Genomic DNA, 9,338 nt, shown 5'->3' on the forward strand with positions numbered 1-9,338 from the left:
GGTAATGTGCTCACAGGGCAATGCTGGAGATGTGTGGACGGTGGTAATGTGATCACAGGGCAATGCTAGATATGTGCAGATGGTGGTAATGTGGTCACATGGCAATGCTAGAGATGGGTGGACTGTAGTAATGTGGTCACATGGAAATGCTAGATATGTGCAGATGGTGGTAATGTGTTCACATGGCAATGCTACATATGTGCAGACGGTGGTAATGTGTTCCCATCGCAATGCAAGAGATGTGCAATCAGTGGTAATGTGGCTACATGGCAATGCTAGAGATGTGCAGACGGTGGTAAGGTGCTCACATGGCAATGCTAGATATGTGCAGACGGTGGTAATGTGGTCGCATGGCAATGCAAGAGATGGGCAGACGGTGGTAATGTGGTCATGTGGCAATCAGAGATATGTGCAGACAGTGGTAATGTGCTCACAGGGCAATGCTGGAGATGTGTGGACGGTGGTAATGTGCTCACATGGCAAAGCTAGATATGTGCAGATGGTGATTATGTGCTCACATGGCAGTGCTAGATATGTGTGAATGGTGGTAATGTGGTCACATGGCAATGCTAGAGATGTGTGGACGGTGGTAATGTGGTCACATGGCAATGCTAGAGATGTGCAGACAGTGGTAATGTGCTCACATGGCAATGCTAGATATGTGCAGACAGTGGTAATGTGGTCACATGGCAATGCAAGAGATGGGCAGACGGTGGTAATGTGCTCATGTGGCAATGCAAGATATTTGCAGACAGTGGTAATGTGCTCACAGGGCAATGCTGGAGATGTGTGGACGGTGGTAATGTGATCACAGGGCAATGCTAGATATGTGCAGATGGTGGTAATGTGGTCACATGGCAATGCTAGAGATGGGCGGACTGTAGTAATGTGGTCACATGGCAATGCCAGATATGTGCAGACAGTGGTAATGTGTTCACATGGCAATGCTACATATGTGCAGACGGTGGTAATGTGTTCCCATCGCAATGCAAGAGATGTGCAATCAGTGGTAATGTGGCTACATGGCAATGCTAGAGATGTGCAGACGGTGGTAATGTGCTCACATGGCAATGCTAGATATGTGCAGACGGTGGTAATGTGGTCACATGGCAATGCAAGAGATGGGCAGACGGTGGTAATGTGGTCATGTGGCAATCAGAGATATGTGCAGACAGTGGTAATGTGCTCACAGGGCAATGCTGGAGATGTGTGGACGGTGGTAATGTGCTCACATGGCAAAGCTAGATATGTGCAGATGGTGATTATGTGCTCACATGGCTGTGCTAGATGTGTGAATGGTGGTAATGTGGTCACATGGCAATGCTAGAGATGTGTGAATGGTGGTAATGTGGTCACATGGGAATGCTAGAGATGTGCAGACAGTGGTAATGTGGTCACATGGCAATGCTAGAGATGTGCGAACGGTGGTAATGTGGCTACATGTCAATGCTAGAGATGTGCGGACGGTGGTAATGTGCTCACATGACAATGCTAGAGATGTGCAGACGGTGGTAATGTGATCACATGGCAATGCTAGATATGTGCAGATGGTGGTAATGTGGCTACATGGCAATGCTAGAGATGTGCGGACAGTGATAATGTGCTCACATGGCAATGCTAGAGATGTGTGGATCGTGGTAATGTGCTCACATGGCAATGCTAGATATGTGCAGACGGTGGTAATGTGGTCACATGGCAATGCAAGAGATGGGCAGACGGTGGTAATGTGGTCATGTGGCAATGCGAGATATGTGCAGACAGTGGTAATGTGCTCACAGGGCAATGCTGGAGATGTGTGGACGGTGGTAATGTGCTCACATGGCAATGCTAGATATGTGCAGATGGTGGTAATGTGGCTACATGGCAATGCTAGAGATGTGCGGACAGTGATAATGTGCTCACATGGCAATGCTAGAGATGTGTGGACCGTGGTAATGTGGCCACATGACAATGATAGAGATGTGCAGACGGTAGTAATGTGGTCACATGGCAATTGTAGAGAGCAGCCGATGGTGGTAATTTGGTCACATGGCAATGCTAGGGATGTGCAGAGGGCGGTAATGTGCTCACAAGGCAATGCTGGAGATGTGTAGACAGTGGTAATGTGGTCACATGGCAATGCTAGAGATGTGCAGATGGTGGTAATGTGGTGACATGGCAATGCTAGAGATGTGCAGGTGGTGGTAATGTGGTCACATGGGAATGCTAGAGATGTGCAGACTGTAGTAATGTGGTCACATGGCCATGCTAGAGAGCAGCAAACGGTGGTAATGTGGTCACATGGCAATGCTAGAGATGTGCAGATGGTGGTAATGTGGTGACATAGCAATGCTAGAGATGTGCAGACGGCGGCAAAGTGCTCACAAGGCAATGCTGGAGGTGTGCAGATGGTGGTAATGTGGTCACAAGGCTATTCGGGAGAGGTGTAGACAGTGCTAATGTGGTCACATGGCAATGCTAGAGATGTGCAGACGGTGGTAATGTGGTCACATAGCAATGCTAGAGATGTGCAGATGGTGGCAATGTGCTCACAAGGCAATGCTGGAGGTGTGCAGACGGTGGTAATGTGTTCACATGGCAATGCTGGAGGTGTGCAGACGGTGGTAATGTGGTCACATGGCAATGCTGGAGATGTGCAGACAGTGGTAATGTGGTCACATGGCAATGCTGGAGGTGTGCAGACGGTGGTAATGGGGTCACATGGCAATGCTGGAGGTGTGCAGACGGTGGTAATGGGGTCACATGGCAATGCTAGAGATGTGTAGATGGTGGTAATGTGGTCACAAGGAAATGCTGGAGGTGTGTAGATGGTGGTAATGTGGTCACTTGGCAATTTCAGGGATCACCACTGCAACTTAATCACATGCGCATTCTAGGGTTTTTCGGACCTTTGTAATGTGAGCTCATGGACCACCTTGTTGTGTGTGGACCGTTCCATTTTCGGGACCACCAGAGTGATTGTTTTGACTGGTGTCATTTTTTTTTTTTTTTTTAATGTCAGCCTGAAGTGCCACATTGAAGTCAATGTGGCATCAGACTTTTATTACAAGATAACAGCATTCATCAAAATACATCCAGCCAAATCCAAATCACGATGCTGCATAGGGTAATCTAGAAGGAAGGAGAGATTCAATTTCATGAAATCATTCACGGGTCATCAAGATTTAAAGCGCCTATGTAGTCTATTACCGCACAACTTAATTTTATGCTGTGTCCGGCTGCAACGTAGGACCACCAATCTCGAGTGTTACAGTCTACTGGGATATATTCTCCTAGATGTTGCATTCTCTTTGAGGTGGTCTTCGTGCATTTGGTGATGAGATGTTCTAAGGATTCTATTTCGCTATGACAAAAGCGACATAGATTATCCTCAGCTTCTTTAAAATGACGACCCCACATCATTTCTTTTGTTTTGATTGCATTTAGACGAAGTCTTAGAAACTGCTCACGGTGGTAACGAGATGGACAGTTTGTTAGGTATCTACTTGTAACATTTAGTTTGTGTTCTCCGATACCAGAGTCTAAAGTGGTCTTCATCTGCAAACGTCGCTCGTTGTTCTTTGTCCAGCACCATTGTTCAAATTTTGTTTTTATGGATTGTGGTCTCGTCAGCAGATCATGCAAGGTCAGATCAGCATTTGATAGAGTTGATGTCATTATTTGTTTCCACTCATCTAGCAGTTTCAAATTTCCAGTAGTTTTTTCCCCAGCAAAAAATTCAAATGCCGGCGCTATGGGAATCAAATTCATTTTGCGTAGTGCCGTTAGTGATTTCCACATTACGTGAGTGTGTAGGGAATTTAAGGAGAGTTCATGTCTTATGTGGATCATCGAGATGTATGGAGGGAGCTTCAGGACGCGCCGCCAATAGATCCCTTCTAACTTTTGCCAAAACAGGGCGTCGATGTTCCAACCAGCCTCTTAACCAAAGGTAATTGCAGGAATCACTTTTTGAATGTAAAAGGTCAGGACTGGAGCTAGAGTGAACTTTCCAAAGTTTATATTCAACAGCTGGCCTTGAATGCTATATTGAGTCATTCTGTTTACCATATCAACCTTCCAATGGTGTTCGTGCACTGAGTTATTAAATATTATTCCCAAATATCTGATCGAATTAACTACCTCTAGTCGATTGTCATTAATTTTCCACACAAAGGCTTTCTGTTCGTTGGTGCGTCGTTGACCAATGATGACGATCTTGGATTTTTCGATGTTTAGCTCCAAGTCATTTTTTTTTAAGTAATCGCGAAGATTTGTTAACTGGCGTTGCAGACCTATCTGTGTTTGGTCCAACAAAACCACGTCGTCGGCGTAGATTATGCATCCAATTTCATTATTGTTCAATTTCGGTGGAAAGCAGCGCACATCTTTACGATATGCTGGGAGGTCAGAAATGAACAATTTGAAAAGTTCGGCTGCTAATGGGCATCCCTGTTTCACACCTGCGTTTGTTGAGATCGGCTCAGATAGTAGGCCTTGATTGTTTAATCTTATTTTGATGGTAGTCTCTGTGTGTAGAGCTCTTATTGGTGCAACCAAGTCACTAGGACAGTTCCAATTCATTAGTTTTTGCCACAGTTTACTGCGGTTGACGCTGTCAAAGGCACCCCTCAGATCGATGAATGCCAGGTATAATCTCGACTTTGCTTTTAGGCTTTGAAGTTTTAATATATTTATTAACAGCAGGTTTACCTCCACACCTACGCCTTTTGTAAAGCCTGTTTGCCGGATGTCAATTATTTGCTCTTGTATAGACCATGCTGTTAGCCTTTGTCGTAAAAAAGAGGCGAAGATTTTTCCTATGGTGTCCAACAGGGCAATCGGGCGATAGTTGGTTGTATCAGCCCGGTTGCCCTTTTTGTAGATTGGTACTATGATCGCCACGCGCCAGGAATCAGGTATCGTCATTGATTTGGACAGGCGTGCAAACAGTTGTTCAATAAAGTTCGCCCATTGTTGTTCGTTCTTCTTTAGCATCATGTTAGATATTAGATCTGGACCTGCTTCATGCAAACTTTTAAGGGCCCGTATTGCAGCTCTGATCTCTTCCGCAGTTATTTGAAAATTCCAGGATGTTAGCTCATTTGTGGGTGTACTTATGTCTTCATAGGATGGTTTATTGAAGATGTTAGTAAAGTGTTGTTCCCATGTATCGGCATCAATCGTGTGGGATGGTATTTGATGATGTCTCGAGTTGCCAGTATTCAGGATTATCCAAATTTCCTGTGGATTCTTCTGAATTAGATGTTTCATCAGATGCTCGGCTTTGTCTTGCTCAATTATTAGTTTCTGAGATTTCAACCAGTTACGGTATGCTTGGCGTCGCACACGTATTGCATCTTTAATTGCAGTTATCGCACTGGCTGCCTTATAAGACTTCTTTAAGGCTCTAATATCGCGTCGCATGATCTGTTTGGCTTGAGTCAGGGTTGAAGACGAAAGATGTTTATGAGTTGCACCCATTATGTGATTTGCAGCTTTTCTTATAATAAAGTCCTGAAGCAAGGGAGCGTAGTTCACGGACAGATCGCTGTCCTGGCAAAATTGCTGGCGTAGTTTGTCAATCTTAGGACTGTCAATTCTAAGACGATTTCCGCCAGTATTTACAGAGATTGTTGGTTCATAGGTTCTTTCATCAGATAACCATTCTACTGTACAGGCCAGTCTGAGAAGCTTATGATCGCTACTTGGCATAGTTCTTATTGACAGTGTCAGATCGTTTTCAAAAAGATGTTGAGATATCCAGAAGTAGTCAATTATTGACTGCGCATTCTGAGAAGACCATGTTGACTGAGGGGGTTGATCTCCTGTAGTTTGACCATTTACCATAAAGCAGTTTCGATTCCGTAGTGCCTGTCTCCACTTGAACTCTCTACTTTTTTCTTCATCTCGAGTTAATCGTTTAAACGTCTTCGTGACGAGATCGTGTTTAAACCATGAGCAATTGAGATCACCTGCACAAATTATAGATAAGTTCTTATAAACAGTTAGTGATTTGTCAATGCAAGATGTTATTGCATTTATAAAATTTTTGGTGCTGATTTTGTTTGGATTCCAATATCCGTTTAAGACAAGCAAATGTTTCCTTGTGTTTAAATTGACATCTGTTGTCTGAAGCAGTGCACTTTGCACAAAAGGATTGGGGTTAGAGGAATCAACAAGGCGCCACCTGGTGTTTATTTTAATCATCATTAGTAAGCCAGAAGATGGTCGCCCCTTTAGATTTTTATTTGCTGGGTTTAATAATGTCAAAAAGCCATCTCGTGACGGAGGGTCACATAACCAGGTCTCTTGCAGACAGATGACGAAGACTTTTTTTAAGTCGACGTCAAATTTATTAAATAAGTGAATAAATCCTCGAGTGTTCCAGGAGATGAATTCACAAGTGCACTTGTTTCCAATCCCTAATGGCTAGCGTCGTTCGACATCCTTATTATGGTCAGTGATTTTAACAGAGTGGTTGTTATTTGATCTTAGGTTTTCTTTGGGGGTCATTGCTCTGCGTAGCTCGGCACATCTTTGGTTTTGCGTTGCTTGAAGCGTTGTTTGTCCGCTTTAAAACTGTATATGTGCCGTCTTGGGAACCGTGTGTCCGCGTCCCTTGCTTTGGCAATCTTCGCTGAAGGACGCACCTATGCTTGGTTATACTGCTGACTTCCTCCTGATAACAAGAGGACCCTGTTAATCGGTATGAATGGTGTACAGGTTTTGCTCCATCAGCAGTGCCCACAGACTCCTCCCACTATGACCATAGGTACTCTCTGTGGGCATAAGGGGACTGGCAGATCCCAGTACCACCTCTGCTTCATTACTTCTGCATATTCAACGTAACTCCTGGCTGCTATGGTGGTACTAATTCAGATAGACCGGAGGCGGCCATAGGGACCATTCTAACTTCCTCAGAGGCCTACATCTGCTGGCTCCGGCGAGTTCAACCCTCTCCCATCCCCTAGCTACCGGCATATGCCAGTCACCGATTTAGCCAAATGAAGTTTGCAGCCTGCAAACTGACATATTATGAAAGGTGCACAGCAAGAGGTCTTCCTAACACGGTCGTGGTTTATTGCCACCCTTTTCTCATTCTTGCTGCTGCCAGGTAATAAGCAGCATTTGTGCCATATACAAGAATTAAGCAAAAATAAAAAGGCAGATTGTCTCACCACAAGGCAAGATTACAGAAGCAGGTATGCAGGCATACCTCTTTAGATTCTTTCAGCTTTCTCCACTTCCCTTTCTCCCTCTCTTGATACCCTATATCCTCTTTCTGAATTCCCTCCCTCTCGCAAACCTTCCCAGCCTTCTCTTGATACCCTATATCCTCTTTCTGAATTCCTTCCCTATCGCAATCCTTCCCAGCCTTCTCTTGATACCCTATATCCTCTTTCTGAATTCCTTCCCTCTCGCAAACCTTCCCAGCCTTCTCTTAATACCCTATATCCTCCTTCTGAATTCCTTCCCTCTCGTAAACCTTCCCAGCCTTGGCTTACTCCTTATTTCTGCTCTATGCGAAGGGCACTCCGTCGCTTGAGCGTAGCTGGCATAAATCTTAGTCTATGTCCGATGGTGTGTCCTTCTCTTCTCATCATACTCTATATGATGATGCACTTCTTTCTTCCAAATGTCTCTATTACCCTGATCTCTTGCCCTCTCAATCATCTCAACCCCACTGTCTTTTCCAAACCTTTTCTTGTCTATTAACCCACCCTTATCATTCTCATCTGACTTTGCTAACTATTTCACTTCTAAAGTGGATTCTCTTCGTTCTGCCGTTTCTCTTATTTCTCTGCCTCATTCCCGCCCTGTTTCCCCATCTTCCTCTACTATGGTTCTTTCACCTATCTCTAACTCTGATACTTCTTTACTTATCTTGTAGACTCATCCTACTGCGTCTCCCAAAGATAGGGGTTCCTTATACTCTTACTCCTAAAATCTATCCCTCTCTCAATTATTATATTACCATCCTTCTTAAAATCACTCTCAGTACTTCTATCTTCCCTCTCCTAATCAAACGGGCCATTATTCTTCCTGTCTTGAAAAAACCTTCCTTGGATCCTGCTATTTCTTCTAATATTCGTCCCATCTCTCTCCTTCCTTATCTTTCCAAACTGTTGGAACATCTTGTTTACTCCCAGATTTCTTTGTCACCCTTAATTCTATTGCACCTTGTTTCCAGTCTGGTTTCGGACCCCTTCACTCCACGGAAAATGCTCTTCTTTTCGTCTGCGACTCTCTTCTTTCTGCTCGCTATGCTAAACACTTTTCTATTCGCATACTCTTGGCCCTATCCGCTGCCTTCGACACAGTGCATCACTCACTACTTCTCCAATCCCTTTCCTCTATTGGGTTTTCTGGTTCTGTACTTGCATGGTTTCAATCTTATCTAACTAATCGCACCTACTCAGTATCCAGGGCTGGTGTCCGTTCTGATCCCCTTCCTCTTCTACACGGCGTTCCACAAGGGTCGGTTCTTAGCCCATTTCTCGTCTCTCTTTATACTTCTCCTTTGGCTAATATTATCTCTTCTTTTGCGTTATTTATTTATTCATTATTACATTTTTATTGCGCCCCAACCCTCAGGCATCTGGGCGCATAAATTACGAATATGGTTACAGGTTCAAGAAGCTTAAGAATATGGTTACAGGTTGGTCAGGCTTACGATGTTAGTTACAAGAGGTTTAGGATTGAGCATTGGGTTACAAGTTCGTTGCAGGTTATGCAAATCATAGTTGGAGCATGCTTGCACAGGTAGATGCTCTACTGTCTTGAGAATTGTGTTACGGAAGGCGGATCATCACTTCTATGCTGTTGACACCCAACTATTGCTATCTTTTTCTTCTTTCACACCTACTATATGCATGCATCTCTGCTATCAAAACCTAGATCCTGTCCAGCCAACTACCGCCCTATCTCCATCGCCCCCTTCCTTCCCAATTCAACTCTCACACTGAACTTGCTGGTGATGTCCACAACCATCAATCTGTATTCCGAACATCCAGAGGCATGGAAACTGATCTTCTGAACACCTGTGAAGAACTGCTCGCATCCCTGGATTCCAACTCCTCTGATGTCCTCCTCCTTCTTGAACTTTTCTATGTATTTGACACAGTCAACCACTCCGTCCTCATACAAAACCTCCACGACACCCATGGTATCTCGGAAAGGACACTGGACTGGCTGGCCTCCTTCCTTACTGACTGCTCCTCTCAAGTCATGCTTGGAACCTTCTCCTCTCCTACTTCCTTCTCCACCTGTGGTGTCCCCCAGGGCTCTATTCTCTCGCCTTGGCTCTTCAACATCTACCTTACTCAGCTGGCATTCCTCATCTCCTCCTTCTCCCC

The sequence above is a fragment of the Ambystoma mexicanum genome, chromosome 1p (genome assembly GCF_040938575.1).
Source record: "Ambystoma mexicanum isolate Mex_15411 chromosome 1p, UKY_AmexF1_1, whole genome shotgun sequence".
Taxonomy (NCBI): Eukaryota; Metazoa; Chordata; class Amphibia; order Caudata; family Ambystomatidae; genus Ambystoma; species Ambystoma mexicanum.